Genomic DNA, 16,774 nt, shown 5'->3' with positions numbered 1-16,774 from the left:
TCACTTTTCATTATTTAAAAGTATAAGAAAGTGTAAATCATAGGAATTTTACTGATAATTCTAAGCATAAGGTCCCGACTAGATTTCTGAATGAACGAAAGAAAGAAAATAAAGAAAGAAGGCTATTCATCACATGCAAAATAAAGTAGCAAATGGTCAGTACCAACGATTTATTCCTGCTCTTTGATAAAAAAAACGTAGAAGTTATAAGACTTTGGTGGTTTTTATCATGTGACTCAATTTTAGTTTTCATTAAAGCTTGATTTTATTAAAGTTCAAAATTTTAAAAAATTTTACCAATATTTTCCATAATATTTTAGGATTAGTAGAATTCTTCTAAAGTTATAGGACTTCATGCACAACGATTTAATTTTTAATTTTCATATTTTAAACTTATAAACTTATAAAACGAAATTTAGGATGTCATAGGATACTTGTAAAAATTAATAACTCGAGCTATTCTGAAAATTAAAAATTTTTTAAAAAAAATAAAGTAACTTTTTATTTTTTTAAAAACAAAATAAGTATTATTGAAAACATCTTTTTTACATAATCATAGACATTTGAAAATAATGTTCCTGACACTAAAAACGTAAGTTGAAATTCATATAATTAGGAAGATATAGAGCTGTCTGTATAGAGATGAAGTAAGCAATCAGAGACCACCAATGGTGCTTAAATTAAAAATCCAATTCAATTAAAAAAATAAAATAAATAAATAAAATAAAATAATAGTAAAAAAACATTAGAAAAAATTACATTTTTGCAGGCGCAGTGTGGATAGCTCTCCAATTTTCATCTGATTTACCAAAATTACTTATAAGTCCAACAGCATGCAATTTTCGTAACACCTTCAATTTTTACTGCTGCTTTCATAGTTTTTGATTAATTTATGATAAATGAACTCGGCTTCTTTTAAAAAACGAGGGATTAACATTTAAAAAATAAAAAAAAATTATGAATCACATGAGGAAGGGGAAAAAACATTTTGAGAAAACGTCACATACTTGGTAGTCAAGTAATTAAAGCAGAAAAAAAGGGTGTTTCTTCGGAAGAATACCCAAGAAATTTTTCACAGAAAGCTTTGTTACGTCATGGCAAACAATGACTGAACTGTCTGAACGTTGTTCAGATATTGCTATTTCAGTCATTGTTTGTTTACGATGTAGTTTTTCACTTCGAATTGAATGAAACCAATGAAGATGATCCGACTAATAGTTAAGAAGTTATAAGCATTTTAGATGCAAAAAGTACAAGTTTGTTTACACTTATTAAAGCATCTTAATTTGCTATATAGGCATGTGAGGTATTGTTATGAATTTTTGTTCCCTTTCCATATTTTACTTGTTTATTCGAATAATACCAAACGAGAATCAAAAGAGAGAATATTTTAAAAGTTGAAATTATTGTTATTATTTTTTTTTTCGTATAAAATGTGCTATTTTTAAATTTTACTTATTATGAAGAAAACCCTAATAACTTCAAAACTATTAATCTTATGAACTGGAATTCCATCTTATTCATTTCAGCATAAAAACTTTCCATCAAAAACGGCACACCTCACATGTTCTGATCATCCCTAGTTAACAAAGTAAAAAGCGTACATGAGTCATGTCAAATATAATACTTTTAATACACGAAAATTCTAGAAACTTTTGAACTATTTGATCCATTAACTAGTGCATAGTTACATTTGATTCAGAATTAAAAAAATACATATGAACCTCAATTTCTTACACCAGATGTATCATATGACTAAATAGATACTAGTACAAATTTGTTTTATTTCGTTTATTTCGTTTTATTATGTACATAAAACCCTCATAACTTTTAAGCTATTGGTCCAACCGTTTCGTGATTAATCACATTCTATTCAGCGTGAAAAAATACACCAGTATCAATGACTCACTCTCCTGTCTAGAAGAAATTCGATTCGTCCCCTCGAATCACCTTGTCTATTGGATTGGTTCAAAAATACGAGGCTACGGAGTAGAACATTAGTAGTCATAAACCGGAAAATTGGGTCGGCTGTTCAACGACGGTTATAAAATAAAATTTAAAAAAAAAGGAGACAGTCGGGGTGGTTCCGGAGATAAAGTGTGTGCCTTCCAATGTGGTGAACCGGGTTGGAATCCCAGCGATGACTGGTCGATATGAATTCCGTACCCGATTCGCACCTACTACAGTGCTGACTTCAAAATATCCTCAGTGGTAGACGGATCCCGGGTTCGAGTCCCTTTGTCATCCGGCTAACCGTAGGAGGTTTTCGAGTTTTTCCTCTCCATATTACTCAAATGCGGGTTAGTTCCATCAAAAAGTTCTTCACGAGCGCAAATTTCTCCCAATGCTTGATCCAGGAGCTCCCTTGTCTTCTGGATTAGGTTTAAAATTACAAGGCTACGGAGTGGAACACTAATAGTCTTCTGTTTAATGACGGTTATAAAATAAAAAATAAGAAAAAAAGGGGAGAAGGTTACTGTGAATAAGTTTTCCTTGTGGCTCGTTTTTGTACACTCAAAAGGATAACAGGACTTATATCATATATATATATAAAAATTTCAGGTTCTGAGTTATTATTTTATATAATATTTACAACTATATGCACATTAAAAAAAGAGAAAAAAAACTAAGTCTAGCTTTCTACTTCTGGAGCCACATTGCTCCCTATATTCAATCCGCATCCGTCCATAATATAAAATGATTTCTCTCTCTCGAGTCCATCTCTTTTTAACTCCTTTTCTCCCCCACGATAGGAGACCAACATTTCCCGCGTCCTTCATCCACTGACCCTCAAGTCATTCAGATGCTTGGGAGGGGAATGCAGAGGAGAGCAGGGGAGTTTTCAGTTATCATTTGTGAAGACGTAACAAATTTTTCAATGAAAAATCTTGGGTATTAATTTTTCCAAAGACAAAGTCTATGTTAACTCAAAATAATTGTCAAACTAAGATAACGGAGAAAGATTTTTTTTTTTTTGAAAATTTTTATCAATTTTGAAATTGTTTCTGAAATTTATTGTTGAATAACTTTGACTATGAGATTTAGAAAAATAAAATAATAAAAAAGAATAAGAAGGAAATAAAATACACTTGGTATTGTTTTTTTTTAAAGCTTATTTAGTAATTTATCATTTTTTCAACAACTGATAAAGACAGAAGCACTGAGTTTTTATCGTTATCAAATTTTATTTTACTTTTACTACGTTTCTGGACTTCTCTATTGTAACAAAGGCTTCTGTAAAAAACAGCCTTATCATAGTAAACTATGCTTTCATTTCAAATGTCCAATCTGTGTTTCGTTTTTATTACTACTACCGCTTTCGGCGGACGTATCATTTTCCATGTGTAAAATTTTAAATTATTGTGTGATAAAATTAAATTGAGTAAAAAGGAAACTAAATCTTCAATTGAGCTACGAAAATGTTATAAAAATAATTCATTTTTAAGCTTTTTTTCAAAACTAATAAATTATGTGATTTTATAATCGAATAGAAGTTTCTAAAGCAGTCGCTACGATTAAAATTAATTCCCTCCCCCTCCAAAATTGGAAGATTTCAGATGAAGGAGAGATATTACCCCAAGTCCAAACCCCATTTCGCGCTTTAGAGCTTTGTAACAACTTACAAAATTTATTGTTTTTATACAATTTCTTTCCATATTAATGAAATTTTATAATCAAAAAATTCTCCAAGTATTTGCATTATAAAGGACGTTTTTAAAGCAATCGGGACGGTTTAAAGAAAACTAGCCCCCTCCTCCAGTTGAATGTGGAAGAGTTCGAAAAGAATAGCAACTGCCAGTTCATTGATATTGCCTAATTCGGATGTGGAAAATAAAATCAGTTTTACTCCTAAAGTCACAGGTTTTTTCTAAAATAACTTATTAAGTCTATTTTTTTGTCGAAATATACAAGTTTCAAAACGTTATATTTAATAGAGGATCGGGTTAAACTTGCGACAATCTTCTAAGGAATTGAAACTCATCATCAAGGTTAAAATTACATAGGAACCCATACCCGGAAATGTCGACGCAGCTAGGAGCGCGTAGGACCAGTTCAGAAGCACAAGAAACAGTTCATAGGAGGGAAGGGCCCCTTGAGGCATATGACGACATTTCTAGGTATGGGTTATCCTATGCAATTTCAATTCTGGTGATGTGACCTAACTCTTCTAGAAGTTTGTCGCAACATTTGCGTTGCCTCCTCTTATGACTTACGCTTTTAAATTTCTACATTTCGAGAAAAATAGACTAAAAATGCTATTAAAAAAACTGTTGCTTGGATTAGAGAAATTGATTACAGATCTAAAATCAGCGATGATAAAGTTTCTGAGATCATTTAAAAAATTCCATATAACAGAGAAAAAACTTTTCCCCAGTGTAGTTTATTAGGTTATTAGGACTATCTAGGAATCGCGAAAAACTTGAAGAATTTATTATTTTTAAATACTTATTTAAAATTAATAGATTTTCATTATTTCACAATTGAAACATCATTTGCATTTTTAGACTTTTTAAAAGTATTAAGGAAGATGAAAGAAACTTAACGAGTGACAATTGACGGCAAGAAAATATAGACTTGTTTGACTTAATTAAAAATTATTTAATTAAAAATTACATGTTTAACAGATGTGTTGTAGTCACTACCTATAATATATTCCTACATCAAAAGATAAAGTAAATTTTTGAATTCAGTATTTATAATATAATCGGGAAAAGTCTTTCGAAATATTTTGTTGAATAAAAGATGCAAAATTTGACTAAACGCTTACAAAAATCATTTTATGTATACTAAAATAACTGTTATACAGTGAATGTTCTAATAAAAGCAAAGTGCGTGACATTAGCACTGTTTTCGAGAAGTCAACTTAAAACATATATCATCGTAAATAAACTTTTGATAGATATATATTGCAATAAAATAATTTTTATTGCTATCTACCAAACGCTAACTTGCATGGTCTCTCGTCCCGTTGCTCCTTGCGCCTTAGAATATGTTTTTAAGAAGCAATTTTTTTTCTTTTTAGTCTACCTGAATTACGTGATTCTTAAAAAAAAAAATTTATTATTACATTCTCTTTAGTTTTAAGTTTAAGAGTAGTCTGAATTTCGATTGACGATATGCTTGCATCATCAGGTACAGAGCTGTAGTTAAAAAATGAAAGCTCTAGCTCAGGGATGGGCAAACTTTTTTGGTCGAGGGCAAAAAATCGAGAAAAAAAAGTTTGGAGGGCCGAGTAAAAACTACTGAAATGTGCTCCACTCCACTACAGAAAAGTGCTCCACTTCACGCTCAGATCCTTGGGCTACCAAAGCGGGGAAGTCACCCTATTCGCAGAGGATTAAAATTGTGATGGCATGCCTTCAGATCATCATCAGGGAAGTGTCCCAGACAGTCACCAATAGCCCATTGTGCAGCCCTAGTGCATCGTAAATAAACAACTACAACTATAATTGCCGGATTTTCTTTCGCGTTAATATGCTATAAATTCTGTTTATAACTATTATGCAGCGTTTAAAACTTATATTCTTAACAGGAACAGTGCTCCAGGGGAGATTTGAGCACTCTAGTTGATCAAACAGTGGTTGAAATTTCGATTGACATTTGACTACTCATGATGATAAATTCTAGTTTTAGCGATAATGCAACGTTTCAAACTTATACTGACATTAAGCATGGAGCTCCTGTAGAGATTTGAACAGATAATTGTTGACATCTCGATTGCACGAACCCGGGCTCACTGACACGGAAGCTACTTTATAAAAATGTATGCAAAATTGAGCTATTTTTCTCTTTCGAATAAAAATAATTATTTGTAAATTACGATTCGTGATTAGACTTTTTCTAAAAATAATAAAAAAAAAAAGAATAAATAAATAAAAGGATATTTCGTCGGAATTTCAAAAAAGCTTTCACGCAATCGTTTCAAAATAGTTCGTCAAATTCACTGCTTTATTTTATTTACTTAGAATAACAAGATAAAACAATAATAAATCAAAGTTATTGTATTTTCTTTTTTTTTTGCATTAAATCAGGGGATAAATATCGAATATTTACACACCCAATAAATTCCGAAATATTTGGAAGCGTAGCTAGTATTAACAAATCCTATTGTCCTAATGGGTGTTTTATGTACGTACTCATTGCGTGTAAAAAATATTTACAGAATTAATATTTTAATAGTCTTATTATTTTTATTGCGTGCGCAAAATATCTATATATACTTACAATTATTTTACAAGATATCTTAATGGTGTATCAATTATTGAATTAAATGACATTAGGGCTATTTTGTATTAAATAATCGACTTTCATATTAAACATTGAAAAGGAAAATTTATTTTTTGACAGTAGAATTAAAAGAATGTCTTAAGGCAGTTCGTGCACTGTTAAATACTCGTCTAAACGAAATGGAGAAAAAAATTATTTCGATATTCGGATTATGATCCGGGGCACTCAAACGAGTTCTCTACTTTTTTTAAAAATTCTTTTCCGTTTTCGTCAAGATAGTGTAAGTCAATCAATCAAGATAAGTCCCCGTCAAGATAAGTCAAACACCATTTAATTTTCTTACTTTGAGTATGCAGTGACGTTTGATTTTGTCTGAATCAATATAGCCGTTTTCGGATCTTGTACTAAGAAATTCTACTTTCAGTCAATTAGTTTAACTAAACAAACAATGCCGCTTATTAATTTCAATTCTTCTGCTTCTGTAGCTCTGCAGCCTGTTACAAGCCAAGGCTGTCTTCCATCGGAACTCATCCGCTTATACAATACGTCATATTACGTTTTCTCAACTGTATCAAGCCATCTGGTGTTTGGTCTACCTCTTTTTTTTTTTTTTTTTTTTTTCAAATGTCATTTTTTTCGTCATGTTTTATTTATTGAATCTGTAGATATGTCCAAACCATGTTAATTGACATACATTTATAGTTTTCACAATATTTGTTTTTTTGAAATTAATGTAAAGTTCGTTATTCTAGCGGATTCTTCAGACATTGTTTTTATATATATACTATATATATAATACACCAATTTTTTTCCGGTTTACTACAAATATATAAAGTAAAAAACTTCCATAAGAATATAATATTTTATTCAAACTCTAAGTCATATTTCATTATTTTAACATACAAAACAGAAATTTACAGCTCTAATGCAACAAATCATCCAAGAATTAAAAGTAAAACTTTTTAGAAGCGATCACAGATTCGGGGCATTTTGTAGGTAAGTTTGTTCAAAATCTTGGATTCAATGTTATTTCAATTGTATTGAATTACCTTCCCCGAATGAGTTCGGTTTGTAATTATTATTTTAAGCCCAAACAATTCGCTTAACATCATGCGTTTCGTTTTTTTTTTATTTATTTATTTCATTTTTTTTTTTTTTTTTTTTTTTTTTGCAGTGAGCAAGATTTTGCTCTTTAGATTTTGGGCAACTTACTAAAATGTATCCGATTTTCTTTTATAACCAATGTCTGATATTATGGAAACATAGAAATGAATAGAACTTCGACAAGCAACAGTTTTGTGAATATTGTATTGAAATTACGTATTTTGCTTGCTTTTGATAAAAATCATAAAAAAAGGGATGCATTGAAATTAATGAGCGATAGATTCTTTTTCTTCCTTTCGGCCTTCCTTCCTTCTTTTTTTTTCATCGGAGTTATCAGATGCGTTGTTTCCAATTAGTCACTTAGAGTGTTTTCAAATTTCCTCTAGATCATCAAGACGTTTGAGTTAATATGAATGAACCTCACAAAAGCCTCAAAATTTATATAAACAGTGCGCAAAAAAATAAATGGATCACCTTGAATAACTTTTGATCTAATGATCGGATCATCACGTTTTAGAACTCAATCTTAATGGTTCAAGGGGTGTGACTTCAGATATGCCAAATAATTAGTGCAGACGATATTTTAAGCTACGAATTCAAACACAAAAACTTACTTTTTCTGAACAAACATATCGTTTTTTTTACCCCTGAAATATAAGGGGTAGGCCATAATCTGAGGAATATGGTCCCAATAGTTTGGTCAGGAGAGCGTTTCAACTTTTAGAACTTGATTATTTTGATTATATGCTTTGCTTGTTTCGCCATATCTTGAGAATTTTTTAAATGAATTCAAAAATTTCTGTAAACAATTATAAAATTTGTTTATCCTAAGATAATTTCATGCAAAAAATTACTTTCAAATATTTATTATATTTTATTATTTTATTTAATAATAAACGAAAAATTTTCTGAATTGTAAGACATGCAATTTTTTACATCATTTTAAGCGAAAAATTTGACAAAATTTAATTAAGACAAAATTTGAGCGAAATTGTTACTGAGAAATTTTATACCCCCTATATCTTAGGACCATATTTCCCTGATCGCGGTTACCCCCATATTCTAGTGGTCAGAAATCCGAATACTTCAAAAAAAAAAAAAAGGTATGTTAATTCAGAAAAAGTATGTTTTGGGGTTTGATTTCGTTACTTTAAATATCACCTACACTAACTAATTAGCATATTTGAAGTCAACCCCTCGAACCATTAAGATTGAGTGCTAGAACGTGAATATCTGATCATTAGATCGAAAGTTATTCATGGTGGTCCCTCTTTTTTCTTTTCTTTCTTTTTTCTTTTGCGCACTGAACGTACAGCTTCTAAACGTATTGCTACGAACTAAATTTATTTTTAACTTTTATGACGCATTGTTATCAAAACCTAAAGTGTTACACCATATTGCTTAATATCAATAATCATGATAATGCATCAGATTAATATTCAAAGTCGTACATAAACTGATTAATTGTTGAATATATTTGGAAACACGTATTTGGCTTTTTTGATATGATTAAAAAAAACTACTGTTCCCGATCGAAAAATTGCTTTGAATAATTTTTTTAGACACTATTTAAGTAAATGACGACTAAGTAAATTAATGATTCGAAAACACGTTCTATTGTCATGAAATTTTATCTAGAATAATTTTATCTATCTTTATTAAAACCATGTATATTTGAAACCAACACAGAAGATAAGGGAACTAACGCGTCAATTAAAACGTGCCTTCTTATGGAGGAAAATTTAAAGTGAATTAAATGGTATACGCCTTTTATGCATAATGGCACGTGCGTAGTTAAATAATAATCGAAAAACTGATCAAGTTCTTGCATTTTTTTTAAAGGGAGACTCTTTTAGGCTGATTTTGTGTATGCACAACGGCCTTTGCATTGAAAAAAAATTTATGCGTACAGAGAATTTTTATACATACATAGAATTTTCATACATGCATAGAATTTTCATGCATACATAGAATTTTCATGCCATGTGAAAGGACTGACAGAGAAAAGATTGTAATATGTGTATGTGTATTGTATAAATATCTTAAATTTTAAAGTAATTAGTAGTGTAAATTTCGATTATTTAGATGTTTTGAATTTTTAGTTATAGTAACTCATAAATAACTAAGCAAATCAAATTATTTTGCACTTAATTTTAAAAAAAAAAATTTTTTTTTCAAAGACAATTTTAGACAAAAAGTTCAAAAGTTTTTGATAATTTGATTTGATTTATTATTTTATAATTTGGTATGAATAAATCCCCTGAAGACAACATTTTGTGAGCCACTGTTGATTTGTCATTTTATTAATTTTTATAATTTTTCAGTATGCCTGGTTTTATATGGTATTAATTTGCATATTTTTAATGCAGAATTTAATATTTGAAGACTCGGGGGGAATATACATATATATATATATATATATATATTCGATACGAAAAAGACATTTTTACTGTTATTATTTTTTTGATACTTTTTGATTTTCTGAAATTATATTTGAAATTTAAGATGTGTATGTTACGTATTGAAATTCGATTGCATACTTTAATTGCCTATTTAAATGTGGTTTTGAAATTCTATTTACATCTTCCCGAAAACAAATTATTTAAATATTCCTCAAATAATTTATTTCAACCAAAAAAAAAAAATAATATTTCTCCAATCTTTAAAAGCATTAAATATATTAGATTCAGCTAACCCGACGAAACGAAATAAAAAAATCTAAATTCAATTTTTCATTTCAATCAATCGTTAAGAATTTCGTTTTTTATTTTCCTCCTTACCCTTAAAAAAAAAAAAGAAAAGGGAAATTGAAATTGGATTTGTGAATGCTGTTAAATTTATTTACATTTTTCTTTCTTATTTTATGTTGGAAATTTCTCTTCGCTCGAGGCGTGAGTTCTGTCTGTTGTGGCGAATCTAAAATTGCAGCTAAAATGAAAAAGCCGGAGAAAAGGATTTCCTGCCAATCTCACGAGATAAACAGGATAGGCGGATGAATTTCGCAATTCGATTATTTACTTTGAAATGGGTTGTATGGTTTGCCTTATTTTGTGGCTAAGCAGTCAAGGTTCCGAGATGAATATTGACTTTCGTTTACACAATTGGGTTAGATTGGATTTATAAGTTTTATTTATAACTTTAAACAGACATGAAACGTTCCTCAAAGCTTCAGAAACGTTTTTTTTTTAAATCATTCCACGTTGGAAAAGCTATAGTAACGTACCTATTTCTATACCGATTTTACAATTAAAAACCTAACTTGCAAGTGAATGGCTGGTCTGAAATATTTAATTAAGTATATTCCGTTTTTCTATCTTGTGGCAGACAAAAACAACGTGGCCCAGCAACGTGGTTATTTTTCCAGAAATTTACAACATCATCACCAATGCTGTTTTGCAAGTTCCGAATTGAATATTGACTTTGTTTACACAATTGGATGAGATGGAATTTGTTAGATTTTTCATATAAATTTAAACGGACATGAAAAGTTTTTCAAAGCTTTAGAAAGCATCTTGGGTTTTTCAATCATTCTACATTGGAAAAAAACAATAGTTTTGTTAAATTTACTGTTAAATGTATGTACTGCTAAATTTTCCTGTTAATTCTTCATTACTGTTAAATTTACGCTTAGAAACGTAACTCGTAAGTGAATGGCTGGTCTAAGCTCATTAATTAAACACATTCTGTCTGTAAATCTCGTGTCAGACAAAAACAATGTGGTCAGTGGATTAATTATTTTCCTAGAGACTGGAAACATTTCGTGGTCACGTCCCCATTTAGGACGTTTTACGTAATACCAGCCACTAATTAATGTTTAAAATTTAATTTCTTTCTCTTGAGGCATGAGTTCTCTCATTTGTGGCGAATTTAAAATTCCAGCGAAAATAAAAAAGTCAGAGAAAATATTTCCTACCAATCTTATGAGATAAACAAGGATAAGAGGAAGAATTCCTCAGATCGATAATTTACTTCGAAATGGGTCGTATGGTTGCATTATTTTGCGGCTTAAGTCACGGTTCTGGAATGAATATTAACTTTCGTTTACACAATAGAATGAGATGGAATTTATAAGTTTTATGTATAATTATTAAACTTATAATTAAACTTAATACTTCAGAGACTGACTTGTACTGTTTAATCATTCATCGTTGGAAACTGCCCTTGTACCATATTTATTTCAGTACTGATTTTACAATTAAAAACCTAACTTGTTAGTGAATGGTTGGTCTGAACTCATTAATAAAGCATATTCTGCCAATCTTCTGGCAGATAAAAAGAGTGTTGGTTACGTGATTACTTTATGAGCAGGCAACATCATCATCTATACTGTTTTTCGCGGTACCAATGGGAAAATATTCAATAACGACTTGGAATTGAACAACCAACCTTCTGCTAATGGAACGAAACATAATATTAGAATCCAAAGTGAAGAAATAATATGTATCCTTAGGTGCCAACAGCGGTCGTCTGGAAACATATTACAGAGTGCAATAGTAAATAATAAAAGTGTGAAAAATTTTCCAAGCTTTAATCTACTTCGCCAAAACTAAAGCATATCTGTTAATCCAATGGATCTTATATAATACATGAAGTTTGTATTATTGATTTGATTGGGCAATTTTTTTATACTTTAAAAACCAAGATTAACTTAACCAAGATAGATTTTACAGCGCAAATTACCGCTAAACGTACCTTTTGAACGTAACACTAAAAACGCTTTCATCAACTAACGACAAGTTGGCAGATAAGGTTTGGAGAAAATCAACTAACGTAGGTATGCTTCCAGCCGCCGGGTGTGCAAGGTAAGAAAAATAAAATTTGACAGATAACGTTTACAAGACCCTAAGACCGTAATGACCAAACAATCACATCATATAAAGAAGTAAAGGATATAGTGATCAATATAACTTGAACCATCATACTTATAATATTATTGTATAAAGTGAACACTCTGAATAACTATTACAAGTTATGAAATGAAACACATAAATGTACTTTTTATAAATCCACATACCAATACCAGCTACCAATACCCAATACCAGAAACCAAGCGAATTTAAGTCAGAGGGTCCGTTTCTTGTCTTTCAGTGGCGCCATCTATGGCCAAGAATACAACTTACACAGATCGTAATTTTGACTTGAACCAAAGAACGATTAATCTCCAATCCAGTATCTCCAGAGGAATGATTAGTGTTATGGAAACATAGAATACTCGGTGACCCGACAGATTTAATGTGCACCAATTACCATTTACTACACGAGAAGTCTTCAGTCGGCGGAGATCGGACTCACTCCCTCTTCGACATGGGCCCAACCAACACCTCCTAGAAGAAGGAAGGCCTCAGCACGGATCAATTTAGTAGTCCGATGTGACGAAGCTAACGGCGCAGTAGATGAAAAATAATAAAAATGTCATTACGTTCAGGGTACTAAGCTGCGCAATGGTTGAAATTCTTCTTATGCGTAATCATATTTTATGACACTTTTTTATTATAGGTTTATGAATTTGACGCAATTTTTTTTCAGTGAAAAAATTTAATTCATAATCTAATCGATTATTTTAGAACACATTCTGTTTAAATACGTCGAAAAAACCTTATACTACAATTAAAACTAATTAGTACTAATGAGAAAAGATATTTCATTTCAAATGAAATTTATTGCAACAAGTAGCTATTACTTTTAAAAGAATATTAGTCATAGTTGTTCTATCAATTTTTCCTATGCTTAAAATAAGTTTTGAATAAACTCAAAACATGAGTAATTTGAATCCCATAGTCAAAAATAAATAATTTTTATCTTTAGGTAAGAGGTAAAAGTCCCACCAGACATTATTACACTATGTGTTTGAAATAATCACAATAACTAAAAACGAATTTTGCAATGAAATTATTGCTATTTTCAATCTAATTACTCGATGTAATATGAGAGAAATCTGGAAGGTGAGGACAGTTTTGTATTTAATTGGAAGATTTAAGAGAATCACATCCATATTAATGTATATTTGTAATTTAATCGTGCAATTCTTAGGTAAAGGATGTGCCAAGAATAACTATAAAATAAAATTCATATTATGTGTAATTCTATTTTTTGACACTTTTTAGTACTTTTATTTGTTTAGCGCAACTCAGTCTTTATAAAGTTCGTAGTCATATCTTATCACAGGGATGAGAGTAGTCCGAAAGTAAAAAAGAGGAAATCCAAAAAAACAAAAAAGAAAGAATATATATATATATATATATATATATGTATATATATATATATATATATATATATATATATATATATATATTCAGTGTTTTCACTACAGCGCGAGAACGCGAGAATCTCGCATATTTTTTTCTTTTCTCGCATTAAAAAATGATTGCCGCGAGAAATTCGCGCATTCTATAAATCAATTTCAAAATTCGCGAATTTCTCGCATTTTGGAAAAAGCTTCGAATTATGTCATTTAGAATAAAATCCGTTTCACTTTTCTTCCTGGATCTTCATTATTTTCAACACTTGCCCCGTTATCCAGCTTCCCTATTTACCAGTAGGCATTGTTCAGAACTTTTTCGAACAACAGAACACAACCCCTCCGAACCACGGAACCCCTTTCAGAACACATTTCTCTGCAACCACGTGTTTACTGTAGGTATGGTTTTTCATGTAAGACGTTCAAATTTTTTTATGCGCTAATGTAAGATGGACAAATACCTAGTAAAGGCAAAATCTTCAATGATGATGCAGCAAAAATATTCAATACTTTAAAAAATAGAAGACGTTAAAATGTATTATAACAAAAAAAATTTTTTTTTTCCAAGTCTATTTGTATTTTTTCAGTTTTTAGAAATCTCACTTAACTTTCTGAAATCTCACCCTGTTTTTGAGAAAGGGTGAGAAATTCTCACCCATTTTTTTTCTATGATGAAAACACTGTATATATATATATATATATATATATATATATATATATATATATATATATATATATATATATATATATATATATATATATATATATATATATATATATATATATATATATATATATATATATATATATATATATATATATATATATATATATATATATATATATATATATATATATATATATATATATATATATATATATATATACAAAAATTTGACAAAAAAGTGCGATTTTTAAACATGTAAACCATGTGAATATAAATCCCGATATGAGACTTTTAAATCACGTAAATATGAAACTCTACATCGAATTTAAAAAATGCGAAAATACAAATCATGATTTTTTAATTTTTTGATCACGATGCATAACTTTTAAATCGCGCGATATTACAACCACAAAAACGAATCACGATATTGGATTTTACGCTCACGTGAATACGAATTGCTACATAGGGCTTTAAAAGCTCGTAAATACAAATCGCGATATTGATTTTTTAAATCTCGTAAGTAAGAATCGCACTGTACAATATTTAAATCGCCTGAATAAGAATCGCAATGTGCAACTTTTAAATCAGGTAAATACGAAAATCGATGATTGATATTAAAATCGCGTGAATAAAAATCGAGATCTGAATTACGAAAATACGAGCTATCCAGCCGACGGATAAAAAATACGGAAAATCTTATTTTCTGTGCGTGAAATCGGAGAAAATAGCTAAAATAAGTAAAAATGCGGAAGGGTTAGCAGCTAGGGAGTAGATTGAATTTTCTGTTTATCTTTGAAAATCGTAAATAAATATAATTATTTTACTTCAATGACTGAATTTTAAAAAAAAGCGGGATATTTATTTAAAAAAACGAAACTTTTAGAGAATCGGAGTTTTTGATAAAAAGGCTGAAATTCGAGAGATAAAAAAAATCTCATCCCTGTATAAAGGTCAACCAGTTTTATCCCAAAGAAATTATTTTTAGAGAAACTTCAGAGGGAGGAAAAGGGACTTCAACAATTTCCCTCCGCGGAAAATTAAATTCCTCATAAGACATTTTAACTTGTGCAAAAAATAAATTTCAGCGGAAATTAGCGGGAAAAATGGAAAAATCTGAAAAAAAGCGGAAATCCGCGAATCCGCGGAAGAATCTCATCCCTGTTATCAGGATATTAGACACAGTTATTCTATCAATTTTTCCTTAGACATTTATGATTAAAATTAATATAAAAAAAAAACTCAAAACGTGTAGTAAGTTCCATGTGTAATTAAAAAGCAAAGAATAAAAGATAAATAAAACTTTACTAAAAACTTTCGGCAGTAAAATAAAATGCCAACAAGAAAAATATTATACCATGATTAAAAGAATCATTATAATTTTAAAAAAATTATATTAAAATTATTGCATTCGAAATGCAAAAATTTTTTTTTAAATATTTTTTCAACCTATCACTAACTTAAAAGTGAGTGAAAATATTTTATGAAATTGCATGTAAACCACAGAAATATTTTTATAATTTAAAAAAAAAATTTTTTTTCAAGGACCAAGTAACATTGAAAAAAAATTCAAAATTTTTCAATTTTCGTAAAACAATGTATGTGCCCCTATACACCCTATTATCTCGCAGTAAGAAGTCATTATACACGCTTGCATTAACTCTATCTTAAATGTACCAAACATTTTACTCAATTATATCAAGATATTTCTAGGATGAGTAAAGCTATTTCTGTTGTTTCAGTTAAGTAGACTACTCTTTTCTGATAACAGTTTTGGGGAGTAAAAGCAAGAAAGATGTATTCAGATAAGATTTTTATATCATTCCTATGTTGTGTCATAATGTTATCTAAAATACTCTTCAGTTATCTAAAAAGAATAAACAAAAAGATTTAGATAATGATTACAGATGCTTAAATTCGCAGGCAGATTTTATACAAAGTAAATATTTATCCGTACCGCGTATTATAAAAGGATTTCTATTCTCAGATTTTTATACCCCTTAATGAAAAAAATCTTATTTTTCTAGCAAAAAATTATCAATTACAGTCAGACTCGCTTATAACGAGCACGAAAGGGAAGGGACCGCAATATTTGCTCGTTACAACGGAGTGCTCGTAAAATAGGGGTAAAAAATTCAGAAAAGTTCAAACACACTTACTAAATTGGAAATTTTTTTACTAATTTAATTTACTTTTTTTTCTGTACAGTGCAAAAGAAGCTTTTGTTAGAAACTGCCTTATTGTGTCTTTGTTGTGTTATTGTGTCTTTGTTGCGTTATTGTTCTTCGGAAAACACCCGAAAAACAACGTCAAATATAAAATAGAATTCGCCAAACCGAAAAACATCAAAAAGGAATTTTGCTAAAAAAGAATCAGCTTAGCTCGAGAAGTGTAATTAAGTAGAACTCTAATGAAGCACAAAAATATTACTCGCTAAAACCGGTTTTTTTTCGTTAAGAGCGTACCAATAGATTTATCATATAAAAACAAAAACGTACCAATAGACTTAGAATTGTACCAACTAAGTATTTCCAATATCT

The sequence above is a fragment of the Parasteatoda tepidariorum genome, chromosome 6 (genome assembly GCF_982258835.1).
Source record: "Parasteatoda tepidariorum strain Cologne lab strain chromosome 6, Ptep-v5.0, whole genome shotgun sequence".
Lineage (NCBI taxonomy): Eukaryota > Metazoa > Arthropoda > Arachnida > Araneae > Theridiidae > Parasteatoda > Parasteatoda tepidariorum.
Note: the sequence above shows the minus strand (reverse complement) of the source record.